Source organism: Mus musculus, chromosome 14 (genome assembly GCF_000001635.26).
Source record: "Mus musculus strain C57BL/6J chromosome 14, GRCm38.p6 C57BL/6J".
Classification (NCBI taxonomy): Eukaryota; Metazoa; Chordata; class Mammalia; order Rodentia; family Muridae; genus Mus; species Mus musculus.
Window position 1 is genome coordinate 25,050,685 of NC_000080.6, and position 23,504 is coordinate 25,074,188.

Below are 23,504 nucleotides of genomic sequence, written 5' to 3' on the forward strand. Positions count from 1 at the left end.
AAGAGCCAGCTCCTGTCTCATTGTCCCCGACAGCATGTACAATTGCCTCATCTGCTTTTCCTTCTCGCAAACACTGCTGGTTCCCAGGATCCAGTCCTGCATCTGTCTCCCTCACTCCAGACCACATGTATCTGAAGCTGCTTCCCACTCTTGGCCCTTCAAGTGACTCTGGAAAATCTCCTGTTCCTTGGGCCCCTCTTTGCAAACCAGAGGACGTTTCCTGTGATGTTTCATCCATCGCCGACCTCAGCCAAGACCCTTTCAGGCCTTGTACAGTGTGTTCCCCTGATGACAAGGAGCCAGGAGAAGGTAATGGCTGTGCTTGCTTCCAGCACTAACGTTTCTGCCTGAGACTTTCCAATCTTTGTTCTTTCCCGGTTCCCCTTTCCATCTGTCGCTTGACACCATGCGACTGATTACATTTCTTTAACTGCCTTGGAAAACAGCTTGTAGTTTTTTTTAAAAGCCTTTAAATAAGATAAAGCTCCATTTTTCTAACACATTTGAGGAGGAAAGTGGAAGGGGACGTGACAGCCATTGAACACCTACTATGCGCCCGTCCCTTGAGGAACTCTGGTTGAGTCCTAGCATGTAGCTTGTGAAGCTGTTTTCTAAAGCCATCCTTGTTTTGTCTTGGTTTTCCCCGCTATGTACTACTTTCCTTCCGGTGCAAATCAGTCTGCATTCTCCCAGGAAATAGTGGCAGAGGGCTCTCCAGAAACAGAAAGAAGAGGTTTGTTACTGAAACTGGTGCACCTGACTCAGGAGACCAAGAAGTCACATGACCCTCTGCCCCTCTGCTCCCTACCACACCTCACTTTGGAGAAGAAGAAGTGTGAAGATCCAAGGACCTGTAGCTTCCATGTGCCAGGGAATTATTTGTTCTAGATGGACCAGGGCAGATTGCATGGTGCTCCTCTGTGCTGAGGGTGAGTGACCTCTGTCCAGGCTCCCTATTCCATAAAGGGGGTGTGGCTGGAATGGGCAGGATTTCTGATTTTAATGTCCTGGAGAGTTGGGATGTCTTTTTGTTCTGATGTTGTCTCTGTCTCTCTGTCTCCCTCCCCCTCACTTCCCTATCCTCTCTCCTCTCTTTTTCTCCTTCCCCTCCTCTTCTCACCTCTTCCCCCTCTCTCGTGGTGGGCTCAACAATTTCAGCTTCTCAGAGGCCAAAATTTTCTGCTTGTGATACTGGAAGATGTCACCAAGAAGTTCTCCCATGTCTGTGAACTAGGACACTGGGACTGGCTCCTCTGGGTACACAAAATGTAGGGGACACACGGGAGAGAAAGGTGTAAGCCAAGGTGTGGCCCAGAGCAAGGCCCAGCACCTGAAACTCCACCTCTTGGAGCAGCAGCCCTGGTGCCAGGCACTGGCATGGAGACTTGCTCACTTTGCACATCTGCCTCTGCCATGGAGGGTCTAAAGCTTGCCTTCCTATACCCAAGGGCTGCTGACACACAAGACCTCTCTATGGCTCCCAGAATCAGTGCTGACAACATTGCCAACAGGGAAGAGGGCAAGGAGAAAGCTCCTCTGAGCTGTGAGGCCCGGAGTGTCCCTGGCATGGGGCAGCCACCTGGGAGGGACGTGCACCTCGCTCCTGGGGCACAGGAAGTGAGCGCCGGGGCCATCTGGGTTGTGTTTTCAAGAAAATCTTGAAAGCTGCTGCTCTGGCCAGGGGTAAACAGGATTTCATTAAGTCATGCCTGGCCTGAGGCTGGGGAGGGCTCCGGTTTCACAAAGCAGCCAAGTTCTGTGTTCCTTTCTGCACTCTCTGTGAAGTGGTCCTGGCAGCCATGTTGGTAAATGCTGGCCATCCACAGAGATGGGGAAAAAAAGGCATCCTGTGGGTTGAGGCGAGCCCCTCATTTGATGTCGCCCCGCTCTGGTGTGAGGGAGATCCGTTGTTGGGCCTGCCTGGCTAGTATCACACAGTCATGTGATCAGGTGAGGTGTTTTAAACCTCTAAACGGAGCAACCGGGTGAAGTATTGTTATGGATTGTCTGCTGCCAAGTTACAGGGCAATTGTCTCAGGTGGGCACCATCACGCCATTTTCTCTCTGCCAGCAAGGTAACAGAAAATTAAGAAGGCCCTTTCACTACTCAGAGTTACACAGCTGGACTGTGAAGCAGGGTTGCCAGCAGAATCCAAGCCCAGTGGCTGCTCCTCCAAATTCTCACTGGAGAGAGTTCTTCTGGCCAGAGGTGACCGTCCCTATCCTGAGTTGCTTCACCCTTACCCTGTTCCTGAGGGATGAACAGACTCAGCAATGGGCCCCTGGTGCAGACAAGGAAAACGGGGTCAGTGTGACTCTGTTACTAGCTCAGGGTCCTAGGAGAACCCCTCTAGCTGCCTGTCATAGACTGTTCCCTCCCCTTGGTGGTGGTAGATGAACAGGGTCACATGCTTGCTCCAGAAATGTTCCTACTAGCTTTTAAGCTTTCATTCTTGGGTGAAAATTCCTGCTTCCAGACTTGTTGGCAAATACTGCCGTCTCCTTGTTAGCCCTTCCCTTCCTGTTTGAGACTGTGATCTCTGTAGGTGGGCTTCACAGAAGCCAGAGTAGCCCCTAGCCTGAAGCCCAGTCCAGGAGGATGCCCCTCACACTGGTGGACAGCACTTCACTCCGGATTGCTTCACCAAGAATCTGTGGTTCCAGTGGCTTTGCTGCTGGCCGAGTGACACTGAGGTAGCTACAATCCCTAGAGAAGCCTTATGACCATGAAATGGCTACCTTCTCCTGCCTCTCTCTGCTGTTTGGATCAATGTGTGAGCATTACTCTGAATGCCCATTGGTTAAGCTCAGGACTAAGGTATTGCCTGCCTTTTGCAGATCCATGCTGGAGCTCTGACAACCTCCCCAAAGGTAGCTCAGGGTTGTGAAGCTTGGATGTGGTCCAGCAGGATTTGAACTCAGGGTTGTGACACCACAGCTCATGAAAACTCAGGTGACCAATGAAGAGAAATGATGTGATTTCCTCTTTCACTGTCCAAAGCTGAGCCAGGGAGGTTCCCAGGAGCTACTTCTTCAGCCCTGAAAGTCAGCTGTGAGAAAAAGCACTGGATGTCATTGCCCAGTCCCTCCCTCTTAATACCGGACTGAGGCACAGGCACAGAGCAGGATCAATCACTGTCGCAGACTGAGCTGGCATTGCTCAGAGTTTGTATAAGCCTGACTGGATGCTGAGACCTCTTTAAGAAATAGCCAAGGAAGACTGAAGCCAGCAAGAGCCTGTGCACTGCCCTCCGGGACTCTGGAAGGATATATTCTCAGAAAAGAAGGTGCCACAGAGTCTAGAGCACCAGGCTGTTCCTCCTGGCCATTCTGGTCATTCCCACATGATGCCCACCTCTACTTGGTCCAGAGCTCTCATCTCCCAGTTGAATGTGGGCCTCTGTTCTCTTGGCTCCAGGAGGCATGGCCGGCTTCTCACTCCCTCCTCTGCTGAATCTCAGTAAAGAGAGAAGCTATTTAAGACATCCCAGGGGAGCCAATAATTGAAAGAGTCATCTGATTTAAAAGCTAAGAGCCTGAGCTCTGCCATTTCAGTTACAGTACCACCACCACCACCACCACCACCCCCGCTCCCCCATGGTGAACCTAACGCAAGTCCCAGAGCCTATCCTCTTCCTACCAAACCAGCCAGGCTCAGCAGACAGGATCTTTGAGTCTAGAACAAAGCTCTGTGTGGCTGTCCTAGCATCTCTGGAGCTATGGTGTCACATGCCTTCCTTGATGATCACCAGGACTCTGCAAACTCCAGACTCAAGCATCAAGTGCCCTAAGCATAATTGTGGCCCACAGTGTCTCCAGTGCCTTCAGTGACTCTAGTGGCTCCCTTCACAAGGCTCTGACTGGCTCCATGAGCCCTCTAGCCCTATTCAGAGTATCTGGTAAGACATGGGAAAGCATCATCCCAAAGCACCGTGAGCAGGCTGGAGATGTGGCTCAGTCTGTAGAGGGTTTGTCTAGCTTGAATGAGGTCCCAGGTTCAAACTCCAGTACCACACAGACAGGGTATGGTGGCATGTGCCTATAATCCTGGAACTTGGGAGGTGGAGGCATGAAGATTAGTAGTTCAAGATTTTCCTCAGCTATAGAGACTTCAAAAGTGATAGTGTGACTTGGTGTGACAGGAGTGTATGTCAATGTGACACCCTAAAAATGACTGGAGATGAAGGTCACCAAAGGTATCTGATAGTTCTCCAGGAGCAAAGGGTGAACACGGGACTAGCTATCATCTGCGATGGCTCTAAGTCCATTCATTTCCTTCAAGGAGCCCCTCCATATGCCAGGCAGCGTCTAGGGTTGGGATGAGTAGCCAGCAGGGTGCGTAGGTACTGGCAAGGAGCAAGCATGCTGAGGAATAGGGAAATGCAGGGAAGGAGAACACAGGTTAATGGGAGCAAAGGAGGTGAATGGAGAAGCTGGGGGTGGGAAAGGTTTGCAGAGACAGATGACTCGGAAAGCAGGAACTGTCTTGGCAGAGAACGTGGCTGGTTCAAAGGCCAAGACAGGCAGAAGTATGGCACATTTGGTAAGAAGTATGGGGTGTTCGAACATGGGGGGGGGGGTCTGGCACAGATGGAGATATAGAAGGCACTAGGCAATGTGAGTCAGGGAGCAGCAGTCTTGAATTTTGGGTTAAAGTCTGACAACCTTGCCAGGGGTCAGATGAGCACAGAGAATGAAGAAAGACCACACCGATTTGGGAAATTGTCATCATTCATGATGACTGAAGAAATTAGCCACTTGCCCAAGGGACGGTGAGCTCTCTTCCTGCTCCCCCTGTCTCCCCACAGCCCATATCCCTCCACTGCAGCTCCTGGAACCGCAGTATGGTTACTTATGCTGGCCATCTAACTTCATCCTGCCTTTGACTCTCCGAGGAGTCTTGGGGTTAGATCCATTTGCCAGGTGAGGGTTGTTGACTGAGCTCTTCTCAGTCATGTGATTGGCGACAGGACCCCGTATCTGACAGTCTCAATCACTTTTGAAGAAAGATGCAGTGTTTCCAGTCTGTATAATCACAGCATGGAGTTCCAGTTGCTCCATGCAATCACTAGATTTTTTTTAATTTTAAGAAATTGTGTGTGTGTGTGTTTAGTTTCTCTATAGTGGTTAATTCAATTGTCAACTAGACCCAGCCTTAAATCACCTGGGTACAGAGTCTCAGGAAGTAGCTCTCTAGATCACGTTGGCCTGAGGACACATCCTGGAGGGGTGGAGTGAGGAGGCATTGCCTTGGTTACATTAATTAACCTGTACAGGCCCCGCCTAAAATTGGGAAGCACTATTCCTGGTCTTGGACAGGACAGAAGACTGGGCAAGCTGAGAGGTAGCATGGGTGCCTTCATTTCTCTCTGCTCTTGACCTTTTAAGCAGCTGTTCTAAGATCCTGCTTCCTTGACTTCCTACTCTGATGACCTAGAACTGAGAGCAAAGTAACTCCTTCCTCCACTAGGTTGCCTTTTGTCGGGGTATTTTATCACTGCAACAGAAATGAAACCAGAACACCGTTCTAACATGTTCTCGGGGTATCTTAAGATAGTTTTATTCTGATTTGAACTCCATGAACTTTACAGCCTGTGTCTCTTCAAGAAAGCATCTATTCAGATTGCTTTGCCCACTGGCTTATTAGGTTCTTTGATTTTCTTCTGCTGAATTTGAACAATTTTTGCCTGTACCAGACACAAGCATTGCGTGTGTGGTTTAAAAACCTTCTCATTCAGGCCTTCCATTCTCTCAACAGTGTTTCTCACAGGGAAACAAGTTTTATTCTGATAGAGTTCAGTCTATGGACTCCACGGGTGTCACATCTAAGAACCTTTTGCCTCGAGATGCCAAGAGAAGGTTTCTCCATGTATATCCCTCATGTTGAACCCTTTCCAGACAGATCTACAGTTGGTTTCATGGAAGGCATGAGAAGTCTTTATTTCCCACGTCTGACGTTATTTGGCTATAGATCTTTTATCATCTCAGCCGGTGTTTGATAAAAAGATAATCCCATTTTCAGTGAGTTTGTCAAAAATCGTGCTGTGCTGCGCTTTCTGCAACTGCCTGCATCTGGGAGTCTGCTGTGCCCACCCTCCAAGTTGCCCATTCCACCATCCCCTGCACTCTTGGGTCCTGCATGCAGAAGCTTCAAAACCAGGCCGTGCAGTCCCTCCAGATGCCTTAACCCCCAAATTCTTATGACCACCCCTGCTTTGCTTCCTTCTTTTACATGAATTGCAATGCGTTGGTTTATTAAAATCCAATCTAGTAACTTTATGTGTGTTCTATTTGTGTTCATGAGGAATATTTGCCTAGAATTTCTGCTTGTTGTATGGTTTTTTTTTTTTTACCTGGTTTTGACTTCAGGATAATAGTAGCCTTATAAGATGCATTGTGAACTCCTCCCTCTTCTGTGTCTGGAAGCAGTTATACAGAATTGCTGTTACTTTTTCCTTCAATGTTTGGCAGAATATGTCCATGCAACCATCTTGACCTAGAGTTTTCCTTTCTGGGAGATTTTCTTTTTAAACTCAAAGCTCTTTCTTTAATAAATGTAGAGCTATTCAGAGAGTCTATTATTTTCCTAAGAGAGTTTTTAATACATTTCTAAAATAAGTGCTCTGTTTCATTTAAGTTATCAAATGTCTCTGTACAAGAGCCATTTGCAGATCGTTCTCAGTGTCCTTTAATATCTACAGGCTCTGTGACTTTGGCATCTGGGGGACTTTTAACTGTGGCATCTCTTCTCACTCTCCTCTGCCTGGTGGAACAGGCCCCCAGACCTTAGCACAACTCACACCATGTTAGAGTCACCATTCTGACCTTGCACTCCAGCATGTAGGCTCCAACACAGGCCAACACAGACTCCCTTCCCTCCGGCAGTTTCTGCAGGTCAGTGACTTAAACATGTTCCCTATGCATGGTGGGTCACAAGGCAAAATGAAGGAGGCCATGTTCAAGCTTGCGGTCTGTTGCTGTGTGAAATACCATGACCAGAAGCAACTAGAGAACAGAGAGCTTTCTTCATTTCATAGCTTACAGTCCATCGCTGAAGGACGTCAAGGCAAGAATTCAAGGCAGGAGCTTGAAGGAGAAACCATGGGGCGGGGGGGGGGGTTCTGCTTACTGTTGTGCTTCTCTAATTTGTTCAGCTGGCCTTCTAATACATCCCAGACTCAACTTCCTAAGGATGGTACTGCCCATGGTGGGCTGAGCCCTTCTGTATCAATTATAAATCAAGACACCCCCACAGACGTGCCCACAGGCCAGGCTGATCTAGACAATTCTTCCTTTGAGTTTCCCTCTTACAAGGGGGTAGACTTGTGACTAGCTGGCAATCAAAACTATAAGTCTTTGCACATCCCTTTCCCCATTCCACACTAGATATGTAGGGTGCACATCACACAGGTACAGTATTCTGGCACAGGTCCCTCAGCCAAAAAGCAGGAAGCCAGAGAAAGGAGAATTTTTTGGCAAGTGCACATAAACTATATATTCCAGCAACTTAATAAATAATTGTGTGTGTGCGCGCGCGCGCGCGCGTGTGTGTGTGTGTGTGTGTGTGTGTGTGTGCATGTGCGCATGCACTCACACATGTACATGTTGGCCTTATGTCCTGAAGTGAGAGGTCGTAGCAAAAAACCCAATCAATCTCTTGTCCTAGACCTAACATCATGCACTGTTATCATATGACTTGAATGAGACCAACATAGCATGTTAAACACCAGATCTGACAATTTCAACAGTGCCATGTTACAATATGTAGTACCAGTAAGGCTTCATGGAAATATCATGCCTTGTATAAGTAATAGATAGGGCACCAAGGAGGCTGAAACTCAGGGGTCCTGTGTGGGAGGGAGTGGCAGATGGAGAGAGATGAGTTGAATTGAGAGGAAGAAGGCCTCTGATGTTGGCCTGGGATGTGCAGCTCTGCCTTTCCCTGGGAGGAGAAACTAGGGAAGTATGCACACATCATACTGAGAGCCAGGGTGCCACTCACAGAGCCTTTCAAGGCCTCAGCGACAGTGCCCATCTCTCAACCCATGCCAGCATCCCAGTGCTGGGACCATGGGACATCATCACAATCAGTCCAGTAGAGGGAAATGAATGGTCCCTGACACCTATACACCCTGGTTCTAGAGGGTTCTGTCTCTCCTCATAGATGAAGTTCAGGAGGCATTCCTCAATAGACAGAAGAGCACTCTGGATAAAAGGAGGGCTCAGCCTACATGAGGGCTGCACACTTGAGCTTTCTGCCCGCGGCCGGTTCATCTGACTGATGGCGGGCGTCAGACCTCAGAGAATGGTCCTTGTTAGGATTTAGGAACAAAACCATAGGCTTTCTGTTTACAATAAAGAGAAGCAGCTCCCTGGACCTTGCACCCCCTTTACGTCAAATAAACATCTGTCAAGGAGGAACAAGACAGAATTCCTGTGATCAGATGCTCCGGGTTCTACAGACATTCATCAAAGCCCCACTCATCAATTAGAGAAATATTTGAAAAGGCACACGGCTCCCACCAGAACCTCATGCATAATTCACAGGAGCGCCGCAGTCGAGGGAGGCGGCCACAGGAGCCAGGGTGGGCTTTTGAAGGTAAACCTCCTCATTGTTCCTTTCATCCCCAACCCAGGAAGACAACTCTGGGCCCTTCAAAAACTGTACAAGCCTTGGATGTGGGAGGTGGAGAAAGCTTGCTACTGAAGTATAGAAACTTCCTCAGCCTTCCTTTGGGCCCTCACTCAGTAAGGGAGACCATTTCTCGAGTCTTTGGAACTGGGTGTCCCTGTGAGCTCAAGGTGGAAGGAAGTGGCCCCTCATCTCACCCTGTGACCTACTTTTATCAGGGCAACCAATGCTGAGTGGTTCCGAAGGGGCTGCAAATTAAAACAGGCTGACGGAGGAGATGAAAGGTACCACGGAAAACGCAGTCTTGCTTTTCTCGGTTCATTCGCCACATCCCATAGTGTAGTGATGCTAGCCCTGTTTTATAGAGCACATTGAACCAGAGAGGTAGAGACACATATTCAGAGTGATACAGCAAGTTTACCTTGAATACTTAACTCAACAAGCAGACACTCTGTAGGTGCACAAGCCCAGGGCAATTTTGCTTCTGTTATTCCATTTAAACAACAGAGAGTGTAAGAAGTAGAAAATCAGTTGTTGTCAATATTTATTTTATTAATACTTGGTTTGGAACCCAAGTTTCATTTGATAGTCAAATACTTTGTTAGTCACAACAATCATATCATTTTTATCAGTGTATTCTATGCCTGACTTTCATTTCCAAGTTACACTGCAAAAAGATGCCACAGAGAGGAACACGGGGCAAGCAGCACTGCTCAACATTTCAACATTGACCTTGGCTTCTGCTCTGAAGTTTTCTTCCTCCTCTAACCCACCTGAAAGTTGCTCTTGCAAGATAAGGCCATTCTTGTAGTGGCAGGATGAGCTCTGCGGGGTCCCCAGGGCCTGGCATCCAGGGGCAGGTGGAAGGGTTTCTTACTTCTAGGACCCTATTGCAGCTGAATAAGAACAGGCATGGGATAGGATGAGACCAGAGCTCTTCATTTTAGATTCTGAGCAGTGCCAGGTTCTGCACTTAGCAAGGAGGGCTCAAGGGGGCTGAGACCATCCAACCAGGCCAGAGAGGCCCAGAGATTCCAGGCAATGAGAGGAGGGTCCAAGAGTCTGTTCTGGTCTAGGCAAAACCTATAGGCCTGTACTGCAGCCTCGCTTGTAGTCTAGAGTGTGCAAGTGCTCAGCCGGGCAGAGGGAACTCTCAGCGTCACCTGTTGACAAAGCTGTCCAAGATAGTCAAGTGGGAGTAGGGGAGTGGCCACTTCTGAATTCCCATCATGCCTTGTGCTTGCTTAGATAGTCGCATTATGGCATAACAATCTCGTTTCCGGCCTGTTTTCTCCAGGACTTCATTTGCATTCCCAGCGTCTTCTGTAGGACATGATGCATATTTAATACAAAGGAAGGAGGGAGGGAGGTAGCCTGGCCAAAGCACTTCACAAATAACTGAGTAAGGACAAGAAACTGGACATTCAGAGCGGTTCCTGCCTAGTAGCCCCCATATTGCTGAGGCTGCCGGCTGCCGTTGCCTCTGTGAGCCCACACTCAGTTCTTCTGCACAGAAGAGTTCAGCCCTGCCGTTACTATGAGAACATGAGTCGAGTCATCTCAGAGCCCACCTCTGCCATCATGTTTAAGCAGCCACGAACATGCAACGTATTACAACAGCTTAATATAAGCTGTTGAATTAATAAGCCTGTGAGTGAATGAGTGATTGGGTTTGTTGTGGTTCTGTAGGGAGACTCAGGGTGGGAAGCCCACCTGCATGCAGTTCAGTGTGTACCAGTCAGGTGGGCAGCCAGCACCGCTGCTGCTGTAGTGCGCCTCCCAGGAGAGGCACTTAGCCTTGTGGCCCCAGTGGCTTACAGTCTCCTTCCTTAAAGCATTCTATTCCAATGTGAGACAGCACAGGCTATCAGAGCAAGAAAGACCCAGTTGAAGCCAGCAGCCTGATCACAGCCTACCTCTAGAATAGATGTCATACAAGACTGCAGAGGGGTTGCCATGACATTTTGTCATTTTCCCTACCCATGGTTCCCAGGCTCTGGGACCTTGACAGTCGCATGCAATCTGAACTTGAAGGAGATGTGATCAGACATGAGTTAGTATTGAGTCCCAGGACAGCAGACCAGAGATCTACGGTACACTGTCCCTTCTCGGATGCAGGAAACCATTGCTCAGCCAGAACCTGGGAAGGAGGCCTCCATGCTCTGCATGGGGTGGGGGGGACACAGAGCATGCCTTGCAACAATACCTGAATGGATGTTTGTTTACTTTAAGATACTTTGCAGGGTGAAAATACACACTGTACTGGAGCCCAGAGAAAGCTGTGGGGCACACCACCACCCCAGAAAACAGAAAAGAGCTGACATTTACACCGGGTGTTTGGGTGTTCTTGAGGGTGGTGCAGTCCATGAATCACATTCTGAGGAGACCCTCTTACTCTAACTAACTAGAATAGAGTCATCCAGGAGAGAGGGCACCAGCTTAGCAATAACTGGGCTCTGTGCTTCACAGTTCTGCCTTCCTTGCTCTGGATGACCTTAGTATTGCTATCTATGAAATGGGTGACCAAGCCCCACAAGCCAGGACTAAGTATGACCCCAGTATGGACTAAGTTCAAGGCCGTGCTCCTTACTTCTGTGCTTGAAATTAGGTGTTGCACTAGGGATGTGGGGGTCCCAAAGGAACCCAGGATAACTCTCACTGAGTACCAGTGGCCCCTCCCAGGACTTCTCACCCCACCCCCTACCCTAAACCTCTCCCCACCAGGAGTTGGGCTTCTCTTCCCTTTTCCCAGCTTCTCCTATATAATCCAGTCATTTTAGGCACAGGCTCCCTTGGTTCTCATGTGCTTTCTTGGTCCTCTTGCCCCCACCCCCTGCTTCTCTCGCTATCTTCCCCATAATCTGGTCTGTTCTGCTGGCTGTGTTCAGTCTGGACTCCTCTTGATGCCTCTGGCTATTCTCCCCTCTTATCTACAGTCAACCACACTTTGCAGCAGTTATGCTCTCATTTTCATTCAGAAGGGTACAGGGTCGTGTTACAGCCTTCTCCAGGAACCAAGTTCTTAGGCCTATAGAGTCCACAAGTTCCTGACTTCGTTCTAATGGACACAGTGGTAGGATGGAGCCTGGCAGGCCCCTTGTGAATATGAGATGCTCTGACTCTCTCCCAGTTTTGTCAAAGGTAGAGGAATAGTGGGGATTGGGTTTCCATTGGCAATGGAGACCCCACAAATGCTTTCTTCCAACCTTTTACAGTGGTCCTTGCAGAGAGCTGGACTATGACCTCTCCTGTCCCTTTAATTTCTAAGAGTTGCAGCCAGTGATCTGTAACTGGCCTCAACAGCACAAGATACCCTGCATGGTCCTGGAGATGGTCTCCTATAGCTGTGCTTTTGGTTTTGAAGGAGTGAGTTTTTTAAATAGATAGCAAACAAATATGAAAGACCAAATAGCAAGCAGCAGCTAGAGAGTAGCGGTGGGTAGACAGAGAGACATCATCAAATCTGGTGTTCAAAATATCCAGAGTTGATTGGTGTCTCCTGACTGGGGCAGCCAGCCAGAGCTACTGGTATACAGTCCCAAGCAGAACACTGAGGGGGTGGGTAAAAGAGTAAATGACAGCGGATAAAGATAACGTCAGCAGGGCTGGAGAGATGGTTCAGAGGTTCAAGCACCGGCAGCTCTTCCAGAGGACCGGGGTTCAATTCCCAGCACGTACATGGCAACTCAACACTGCCTGTAACCCCAGCTCCAGGGAATCTGGCACCATCACACTGACATACATGCAGGCAAAACACCAAGGCACATAAAATAAATGAATCTTAAAAAAAAAAACAAAGCAAAACAAGCAAAAAATCACCATGTTACAAAAACTGACTGGGAAAATCCTGCTGAAACTGCCTTGCTGTTCTAAGGAGAGCTTGGAGCAGGGCAGAGCACTGTGCACAGGGGTGAACGTCCAGGCTCTTTCCCACGGTGGGCATTTTATAGTAAAGTTTTCCATCTAGCTCTTCTCAAGGTCACAGTGGACCCGGTCGCTTGTTTTTCTTTCTTTGTGACATGGGGAGTGGGGTGGAGGACAGGAAGCTCTGGAGGACATAAATAGTCCCTCTGATCTGATGCAGCAGGAGGCAAGCCTGATTCTAGAGCCAGCTTCGCAGCTTCAATGGCACAAGATTACTCACCAACATAACATACATTATATTCTCCTAGGACTGGGGCTAACCTCCAATCTGTCAATGCAGCCCTGATGACAAGAGCCCATCCCTTCATCTTCCTCATCTCTCCTCTGATGACTCGTAGAAGAAAAGGGAAAAGGCCTTTCACCCAGTCATGGGACCGAGAAGGACCTTGCCTGAGGTTCTCTGCTTGGCAGAGCTTGCTGGTCCCCATCAGTGAGCATTCTCTATCCTCTGCCCCCACTGGGTTCCCTGGGTCTCCTGTCCATCCTCACTACCCTCATTTCCCTTGCTCTGAGGGCTGGAAGCTTCTGCTGTAGTCTGCTCAGAGGTACACTGGGTACTAGCGAGCCACCCACCCTCCTGCGTCAATTGTTCAAATGATGGATTTTGTCAACCAACCCTACAAGGTGACAGCTGTGTTTGGGGCTTCTGAGGACTGGGCTTCCTTACCTCAGGGGCGCCCCTGATGCCTACACATCCATTTCACTGTGTGTTCATCTTCTCTCCCCCCAGAACTGGAAAAGTCTCTGAGGTGAGACTCGAGGGGATGCAGAGACAGAACGTTAGGGCTAAGAAGTTTATTCGAAGAGTTATTAATGCCATGGACAGACAGAGAGAAGTTGGGGCTCGTCTGCAGGAAGGGGAGGGGGTGATTTCATAGCAGGTTTGTTACCATGCTCCCTGACTCCCAGGCAAAAAGGCAGGGATGGGAAAAGGAGGCAGGAAGTCTGTCCATCAATGCTCTTCTTTGATGTGAATGTAACTTCCCCAGGTGAGGAAGCCCTGCACCTGGAGTCTGTTAGCTTTGTAGCGGTCAGGCAACATCCTCGGTGTGGTGCCTGTTGGTGTCTGTCAAGGGGAAGCAGGGGCAGGCTGCAGCAGATATTGCTGCCCTAGCAGCTGTCTGGTTCAGATTCTAACATTACATTCTTACAGAAAGGCCCCCTCCATCCTCTCCACCCCTTCCCCCTGCCCAAGGCAGCTCTCTGCCTCTGGGGAGTCTTTGTAGACCACCCAGGTGCAAGCCAGTGAGTCCTCCTCCTCCCTCCTCCTATCTGGGCTCTGTGAACAGGAGACTTCGGGGTTGCTCCTGCAGATAGGTATCAGTATGTATACCCAATCAGTTCACGGGTGACCAGTCTGTGTGCAGGGGGCTGTGGCTACCCTCTGGAAACAGAGCTTAGTGGCTGGGACCCAAGGAGGCTCTGTTGCACCACCCTGCTCAGCCTCCTGTCATGGTGTTATTTTTCCTGAGTGTGGGCACTGTGATTCTAGGGTCTCCCCTTGAATAGAGACTGCTGAGCCCCTTGGCCTCCCCCCGGAGCTGTGCACAGAGAGGTCTGCTTAGCCAGTGTCTGAAGTATTGAAGCGCGTCTCCCCACACAGTGGTTGGCATTCTCCCTCTACCTAAAGCTGCAGTAATGAAATTTCCACCATATGCTGAGAAAGGATTGAAATGTTGAAAATGTCACAACCCGGAGGAAAGCAGGGCTCTTAAAATGTACAAATAAAGGAGGGCTGCTGCTCCTGAGTCCCTTCTGTGAGGCTCCGTGAGCACTTCTCTCTGTCCCCTGATGAGGATCACCCTGGGAGTGGCTGTATATTCCAGAGGTGTCATGATAGTTACCATGGAGTCTGTGGCTGCCCTCAGTTCTGACCCATTAGAGTTGCTACGAAATGCCTTAATCCTAAGCCTTCCTAATAGGTCAGAAGGTGTCGTTACTGACAAGACACGTCTCACAGGTAAGAGTGGAAAGGCTCAGAGGGAGCGAGAGTTTCCCAAAGCCATGCAGCTGGCTGTCATAGTCCAAGAGCCAGGTCTCAGCAGTTACTTCTTAGCCCTCATACTGTTCTGCCAAACAGCCTGGCTCCCCGACTTTAACAAAGCTGTGGGTAGTGTTCATCTGGGCAGCTGGGGGCTGGCTTGTCTATAAAATAGGGAGCTCACTCAAACAATGTACCTGCTTGACTCCTATTTTTCCTGGGAAGGTGAGAGGCATCCATGCTGTGTGCAGAGCCCAGGGTCCCCTAGATACCAGGTCTTGGGAGGTAAGGAGGGGCAGTGGTCTTGCAGTTAACATGGAAAATGGAAGCCAGACTAGCCTCCTGGAGAAGAGAATTATAGGAGCTGATATCTCGTCTGTGCTGATATTACACAGACTAGACCAGAATCTGGGCTGAGAAACATGGCTGCCACGATTGTGTGAGTGTGATATTAGTTCTGATCTGGCCGTGCCTCCTCACCTGTAAGGTCCCCCATTCTGTGCTGTGTGGATTCTGATGCCCCTGCTCCCCCAGCCTCCTCCTCTGGAGATCATGTGGGCTCTGAGCCTGGAGTCAGCCATGGGACAGGGGAGGGGCCCCCTGGTCTTGTCTGTGTTTTGGCTTCTGCATCTGTCAAATAGGGCAATAGCCTCAGATGGGCGCTGCACATGCATGCTTTGATTCAAGCAGTGCATGCTTCAAGGCCCAAGTGCTTGCTGGGCCCCTTCTCTGTGGGTGTCATTCCCCCCCACCCCCATGCAGAGGTGAAGGAACATAGTCAAAGCCACATGTCTAACACAGGGTCGAGTCTTGGGTCTCCCTGCTGTCACTGGACTGCTATGTTTCCCCACCTACAACACAGGAAACACATTGTTGAAACAAGTACCCCGCCATAGAGAGCAGGTCTTCTCCAAAGTTAAAAACGGAGCACTTTTTCCATGTGGCATCGGGCAGCTTGACACCCCCTGCCAGCCTCGAGGCAGTTGGGTAGAGTGGGAACCCTCTGTTTTGGCGACCGAGACTGTTTCCTTTGCTTACCACCTGTGTGACTTTGGGCAGGTCAGGCAACCTCTCTGGACTTTGCTGTCTCCATCTTTAAAATGAGGAAAAGCAGCCCTGCCCTTTCCACTCTCCCAGCTGTTATTAGCATTAACCACAATACTTCTAAACAAAGCCTCAGTGTGTCCTCGCCCTGCCTCCCCCCTTCCACCCCACCCCCACCCCACCCTCCAGGAGCCTCAGAAAACAACTGGCTTGCTCAGACTGGCTCAGTCAAGGAGGAAAAGTCCAAAGGGGCTGTAGACAAGAGTGGGACCAAACCCTGGGGACAGTAGAGTGTGGGGGTGACTTCGAGAGCCCTATTATTATTACTGGAGGTGGGGCGTGATTATAAGGAGGAGAAGTCACATGACAGAAGCTTCGAGGTCTGCAGAGGGTGACCAGGTTATAGCAGGAAAGCCAGCCCCTTCCTACCAGGTTCTACTTCACCTGAATAACTGATAACGGGGTACGCTGGAGCTCTCGAGCACCATACCCAGCCTTTCGGGGGGAGGGGGGTATTGTAAGAGAAGATTTAGCCTCTCTCTTTTTTTTCAAGTAAAACAATGAAACCTCCATAATTGTTTCAGGAGAAATAAACATGCCAAAATATTTAAGTACTAATAAAACTTAAGAATTATCTCAGCATATTTAAATATAGATGTAATTTTACAGCAGGCAATGAAGGCAATTGCCAGCAGAAAGCATTTCATCCAGGCCAGTTAACATCAAACCATCCACCCCTGCTTTGAGGCTCGGGTGAGGAGAGGGTCACAGAGGGGCAGAACCATGGAGGGGATGGAGGGGATGGAAGAGCTGCTTGGGCAAATGCACACAGGAGCCTTCGGGTGTTGAGTGGTACAGTCAGTCACAGGCAACAGGCAAGGAGGAGCTGGGCCTTTGCTTGCCAATCCCTGGCTCCTCCCTGCAAATCCCAATACCATCAGAAGCATTCGTGCCCAATGTGGAGGAATCCAAGATGCACTGAGAGGAAGTTGCTTGCCCCAGGCTGCACAGCTGGCCATTGCTGTACCTGGAAAGAGACACATGACTGAGATACCCCTTTCGAACACCACTCATTACTACCTGGCCCCAGGCTAGGAATGAGGGATGTGGGTTGACAGCAGGCAAAGTGCAGGGCCCTCTCAGGTTTTGCCAGGACATTCGGTAGCTTCAGGCAAAAGGTCTCAGAGGTGAGTCCCACTTGCCTGCCCACCACCACTCCACACACTTTCGCTGCGATGCCTCTATCTCAGACTGTGTTGCGCTTGTGTGTTAGTCTTTGTGTGGACCTGTGTCTCTGAATCAACTTCCTTCCTTATTGCTGAATTTCAGGACAGGACCTGACAGAAGGCGCTTCAGGCAAGTGCAGTCCTGTGTGTGTGCATATGGAGGCCAGATGTCAGTATCAGGCCCTTAGCCACCTTGTGCCTTAGTTTCTAGGTGGGGGTCTTTCACTGAATCTGGAACTCCCTTATTGGCTAGACTGGCTGGCTATCACGCCCCTAAAATATTCCTTCTCATCATCAGGATTACCAGCCTGTGTTATCACACTCAGCTTCTTACTGGGTGCTGGGGATCCGAACTCAGGTCCTCATGATTTTGCAGCAAGCTCTTTAACCACTAAGCCATCTCCCTGTCCCTCGCTGTGTTTTTAGTGTGTGTCACTTCAATGATTAGTAACAGTGAGAGTCTCAGCATGTCATCACTGGCCCTTTGTCTCTCTTCCTTGGAAGATTGTCTATTGGATCCTTCTTTGTCCACTTGTTAATGGAATTGTTCCTCGTTGTTGCTGAGTTATAACCTGTGACATATTTTAGCATCAGATGAGCCGATTCATCATCTTTCCATGAATGACACAAATGTGTGCGTTAATTTCTGGGACACAGGTACATGCTGTGCTTCTTATTTAGCTCTTATAGTAACTTATTGTCTGTAAGTTATGACCTCAAGTGTCTGTGTGTGTGTGTGTGTGTGTGTGTGTGTGTGTGTGTGTGTGTGTGTGTGAGAGAGAGAGAGAGAGAGAGAGGGAGAGAGAGAGAGAGAGAGAGAGAGAGAGAGAGAGAGAGAGAGAGACAGAGAGACAGAGAGAGACAGAGAGAGATAGAGAATCAGGCATTTTATTCAAACGGAGCCTGGCAAGTTCCTTGTGTCAGGCTCAACATGGTCCATTTCTGAAGTGATGCAACTTATTTCCTACGCTGCTTCTCTGCAGAAGCTGAGGCTCCTCAACCAGAGCCGACAGCCCCTGTGAAGACCAATCCATTATTGTAATCTGCACTGAAGAGACACCCCAAGGTGAATGATGTCACCACGAGGCTCAGAGCAAGGCCCGCCATTAATCTCGTGGTTACAAACAATATAGGAAGATTATGCTGGCCTCCAGCCCAGTTAAGTGGACATTTGGATTTCTTCCAAAACAAATGTGGAGACTGTAAATACAGGTCAGCTGGTTTGCAGGAAGCCTGCATGCAGTGGAAACGGCGCCTGTCGAGGTTTGCCTAAAGTCCTACTCTAAAGAGCCTGGACAGGGTCCTTTTTTTGGAGTGTGTCTCCTATTCTTTTATTGGTGACACCCCTGCTGCGGACTGCCAGGTATCTGGCTACTCATGGTGAGGTGGGCTTGGGCTTATAGGTGAGATGCGGAGGGTGAAGGGGCCGGTGAATGATGGCTTGCTTATGCAGAATAGTGTCTGCCTTCAAGTCAGATCTTGACACTCAAGGGAGGTAGAATTTTTGTGTGAGGGCACATGGTACCTACATAAAGTAAAGAGCTAAAAAGACACTCTGAGTGACTCCCAGGGCACTTGACTCCTTCAGTCACACTGTTATCATCGGTATTTAACTGATTTCTTTTGGATTTTTACCTACTCTCCAAAAGGGCACAATTATTTTTTCAAACTCATGCCCTTATTTAAATTGTTTTCATTTGTTGACAATTTTTTTACACATATTCAACACATTCTCACCATATACAAACACCTCCATGACCTTCTGTCATGCCCTCCCAATCTCATCACCCCATCCATGACCTTGGTTATGGCTGTATGCATGAACGTGGGTGTGGGGTTATTTACGGGAGCATGGGCACCTTATCTGTGGCTACACCCCCAAAGAGAAACTAACTCTACTCCGCCAGCAGCCATTAACTGCTACAAGAGTCCCTCAGCTTGGGGTGTGGCCTCATGAGCCTCCTCCCCATCCATGCTTGAACAACTGTGTCCTAATCTGGGAATCAGAATAAAGCAGTGTTTGGGATGGAGAGATGGCTCAGTGGTTAAGAGCACTGGGTGCTCTTACAGAGAACCCTGGTTTGGTTCCCAGCACCCACATGGCTACTCTCCACTGTCTGTAACTTCAGTTTCAGGAAATCCAAAGCCCTCTTATGACCTCAAGGGCTCCTTCAGCAACCTGGTCTGCATTAACCCACACAGGCTACAGACATCCACTAAATGAATACATAGTTTAAAAAATGAATGTAGATCTAACTGCTTCCTTCTGGATCTAAGCAGGTGGAGGCTACTGTATCACTGACCATGAGAGAGAGGGGGGGGCAGAAGTGAGTGCTTGTGGCTCTATTTGATGAAATGCTTCAGGAGAGGAGCAGAGAGTGAGTCCTTTTAATCTACTCCCACCCGGGATGTGAGAGCAGACTTGTCCCTCTGCATTAACAGGGCATCCGGGAGGGCTGGGACTTCACTCCAGATCGTCGCTGAACATAATTAAATGTTCCATGCTCGGTGTGTAGGGGCAAGGGCAGCTTCCCTAGTTCCACGTATCCCCATCTATGCCTGGGGCAGTTGCATGCCAGGATGGCTGCATTGGATCTCTTCCTGATATGGCTTTGGTGAGAGATGGATGCCTCCTCTCTATGATGGCTCCCTTGGCAGAGGAGTAATCAGACTTGTTTACTTCGGTATCAACACAGGGGGAGCAGGAGAGTAAATACAGAAGGAGCTAGAGGCCTTGTGTCAGCCTTGGCTGGCTGCTGCCGGCCTCACCTTTAAGCTCTGTCCAAGCCTCAGGCTGGAAATTGACTGTCCATGGCCCGGGACACCATTCCTGACCTTGGTGTGCCTGGTACTGGGGCTTCCTCTTGGTAGGAGATAAAGAGGAAGGAGGAAGATAGAAGGAAAGGGAAGGAAAAGGAGGGAAGGAAAAAGAAGGAAGGGAGAAGGAGAAGAAAAGAGGTAGGGAGGAAGGGAGGGAGGGAGGGAGGGAGGGAGGGAGGGAGGGAGGGAGGGAGCAAGTGAGCGAGGGAAGAAGGCACAGAGTGGAATGTAGGTAAAACTTCTTTTACCAAAACCTAACTTCTCTCTGGTATTTCTGCCTGATCTTCCCAGGCAGTCATTCGGCCAGTGGCACCTGCCAGCCATAGACACTGTTAGTCCTGTTTGCTGAGTGAACGAAAGACTAGAATGGAGATTTCCAACCCCTTTACCTAAGAGCAGACCTCTGTGGCAGCCCTGTGAATCACCACCACTAAGATCAATACGCAGACTCCAGCTTCGGTTTTAAGTCACAGGGTGACATTGTCACAGAGGGAGGCCATTTTGAACTATGAGTAGTACAGATTATTCTCAGAACCAAATTTGGTGAGTGTGACTTCGAGTTCACAGTCAGTCTGAGATTCTCTCTCCCAGGCAAGTGCTCAGTTCTTTGATTGCCAGGGAAAATGTCCTTCAATGAGCACAGCTTATGACTTCCTTCAGATCTCAACCCGGGACCTGGACTCATTTCAGTGAGCCAAACAGAGGTGACCAGTGGTAAAGAAAGGTGAGGGTGAGGAGCGCACACTTATCTAGCTGCTGAAAGAGACAGGTTGATGCGTGCAGGCACACACATACGCATACGCATACACAACAGGCTTGCGTTCCTCTCTCTCTCTCTCTCTCTCTCCCTCTTTTAGAAATTTTTAATTCAAAATGACTTCATTTGATGAACTGGTTCTTCTAAATACAGCTCCAACCACCTCCTGAATAATTCTCTTTCCAGGAAACAAAGACCCTCATCCACCTCCCCAGTACCTCCCGGCTCCATGATTCAGAAAATGAGGCTTGAAGAAGATGCCTAAAAATAGCAAAGAGCCCAGCAACCCAGCAGGGTGGGACCCAACATCTCGCCACATTAACCCTGCGAACTCAGCACGGTAAACGGGGCTGTAGCCATTAAAGCCTAATGATGTTGCATTGTCTTCCAATAACAAACCATCTTACCAGTTGGTTTTATAGGGGACCAGCTGTTGTTAATTGGGGGAGATAAGCATGAAATGGCAGCGTTCACACCTGACCAAGAGAGAGCTGTGGTGTTCTGGGCAAAATGGGAGGCTCCTGAGCTCTGCTGGGGTAGAGGAGAAAGACAAACCTCAGCTCTCTGTTCTTCCTTCGTGATGCCTTAGAAGTGGAAAGGACAGAAGAAGGTGTCCAGTTCACTTAGCATCCCACGGTCACTTCAGTCAGCCTGATGGGATCCACTTACCATGAGGTGGCATCTGGGTTACTCTGCCAATTGTGTCTCTGGAAAGCAAGGGTAATTCAGAGCCAGGACCTTCTGCTCCCATCGTCTTCTGCAGATGCTGCTGTTACCAGCTTTTGCATTTGAAGTACAGCTGGGCTCTCTATCACAGACAAGGGTGACAGGGCCAGGGATAGACATCTGGTCCCAGGGACATGGTCTTCAGGCCACCAATAATCAATGACACAAGAGCCCATCCTCCACAGTGGCTACTTATGAAAGCCATAGGTAGAGGGAACAGCACCAGGAATCAAGCCTTTGGGAGGGATGGCACACCGGGACAAGAGACTGATACAGAGACTTCTGGTTAAGAACAGGGATGCTGTAAGAATACTTGAAGGCAGAGAGTCTGTGAGCCTCAGGTCTGAACTCCTGCCTCGGGACCTGTCTTTGCTTGTCCAAGACAGGCTGTGCCTTACTCTCCAGTTTAGAGTTTAAAATTTAGGAAACTCAGCAAACTTAGAACTGTTGGCCTCTGTCCTTTGCAGCTCAAAGGGCCTCCGCAGTTTGAAAGACAACTCACAGGAGTCTTCAGTCACCCTCACAGCAGAAGTGTGGGTGGGGGCAGAGGGGAATGGTGCTTGTGGGGGGCCTTGCCAATGGAGGGGAAGTGGCAGAGGTATGCTGCACAGCGCCTTTGCTGTGTGCTCATCAACCTTGGAGTCTCCTGGTGGTGTCTTGCCAAGACACCTGGAAAAATCTTACCTTGGCCCCATTTCCCAGATAAGGAAGACTCTACGTTGTGAGCAACTCTCTCATCTGTACAAAACGGAAGATCTGTGACCATGTGACTTCCCTTGGGTACTCTTGACAGAACTGTACCAATACTGTGGATACTGAGGGTCTTGGTAGGCCTCTCGCACAGGTCACTAGAGGCCAGAAGTTTAGTGTTGTTCAGGGAGCTCTGCCAACCAGCCCCCTCCATTCCTCCAGACAGAGAAAAGCGCATGCCTCTCTCTGCGCCCATATTTGCCTTTCTTTTCAGCTTTGCTGCGGAAGACGGGAATGTGCGGCATTAAAACATGTACTGTAAATAAACCAAATTAAAGTAAAATTGACTCATTTAGCAACCAGCCTCCAATCTTGCATTAGAGGCAATTGAAGAGATTTCACAGATTTTAGTAACCAGATAAGATTATTATATAAACAGACTTCTGCATTAAGTGATGAGCCATATCTGAAGGAGAATATTTGAAATCAATAGCAATACAGGCTGAGAATTAAGTAATGTGGTTAAGCACCTCTGAATGATGCCATTTTTAAGAGCTGATTAGAAATAAATATGCCAATTGCAGCAGGGCTGATAGCTGAAACTGCCTGATGATTAATCAATTTGGGCCAGGGAACTAGGGAAGCCAATTTGGTGAGGATGTCGCCAGCCCCAGACTTGTGGGAGAAGGATGAGAGTTGATGTGCTGGGGCCTAATGGTGTGGTTTCAGCTCTGGGCAGAGGCTGTCAACTCCCCAAGATGTAAAGGGTAAGGAAGAAGACATCAGTGTCCTCACGCAGAAACCCAAGTCTGCCCGCTGAGGGGCTGGCAGCTACGGTGGGTGAGGGCTGAGAGCTGGATTACCCATAAGCAGCTTAAGTCACTCTCCCGTGGTGAGCTAGCAGTGCAGAGGAAGCTGTGGTGGAGGATACCAAGACCCTGGAGTCTGGAATGTCCAATTACCATTCAGCTGAGAAATGATTGGTCATTTGGCTGCCCTGTAATCATGTCTCACCTGGATGATTGTGAGGCTTCCTAGTGGAGCTAGCAGATACATTTCACACTGACACACACACACACACACACACACACACACGTTCACAGACATACACAGACACATGGATAGAGACACACACTGACATACGTAGACACACACATAAAGACACGCACAGAGACATACACACACAGATGCAAAATATATACACAACAGAGACACACAGATGAAAGACACACAAAGGAGCACATACATATAAGCACTGACATGCATACAGAGATGTGCACTCGAGCACACACACACACACACACACACACACACAGAGAGAGAGAGAGAGAGAGAGAGAGAGAGAGAGAGAGAGAGCTATCATCACAGGGCATCACTTGAAACCTGCCACTTTCATAGAAACCCACCGCAGCCTCCTCTTGCCTTAGACCAACATGCAGATGCCTTTGCTTAGGGTTCAAGGCTTTTTGTGTTCAACGGTCTCTTGTTGCTTCCTTTCTTTTTGCTCACTATTCTCACCCCGAGACCGCAGCACACAGGCTTGAGGGAGCACCTCCATTGTATCATGTCTGTTGTCTATCATTGTCTCTGCCTCTGCTCCTCCTAGCTCCCCCCACCTACTGTCTCTGGAAACCTTACCATTTGTCTCACAGCTAATTCCCCTTTCCTCAGGAAAGCCCCGCCCCTAGAAGAACTGACTGTGTT

At 49.1% G+C, this 23,504-nt stretch overlaps 1 long non-coding RNA gene across 4 annotated transcripts; it reads left to right on the top strand.

The window, feature by feature from the left end:
* On the top strand, positions 1–22,678 carry Gm41112. Of its 4 annotated transcripts, none has more exons than XR_874428.3 (3): positions 1–309; positions 679–929; positions 20,571–22,678. It is a non-coding gene; the product is annotated as a predicted gene, 41112 (long non-coding RNA). The 4 variants fall into 4 exon arrangements; XR_874427.2 differs by lacking the exon at positions 20,571–22,678 and adding an exon at positions 2,839–6,576; XR_874425.2 differs by lacking the exon at positions 20,571–22,678 and having other exon boundaries at positions 679–6,576.
* The last annotated feature ends 826 nt before the right edge of the window (positions 22,679–23,504 follow it).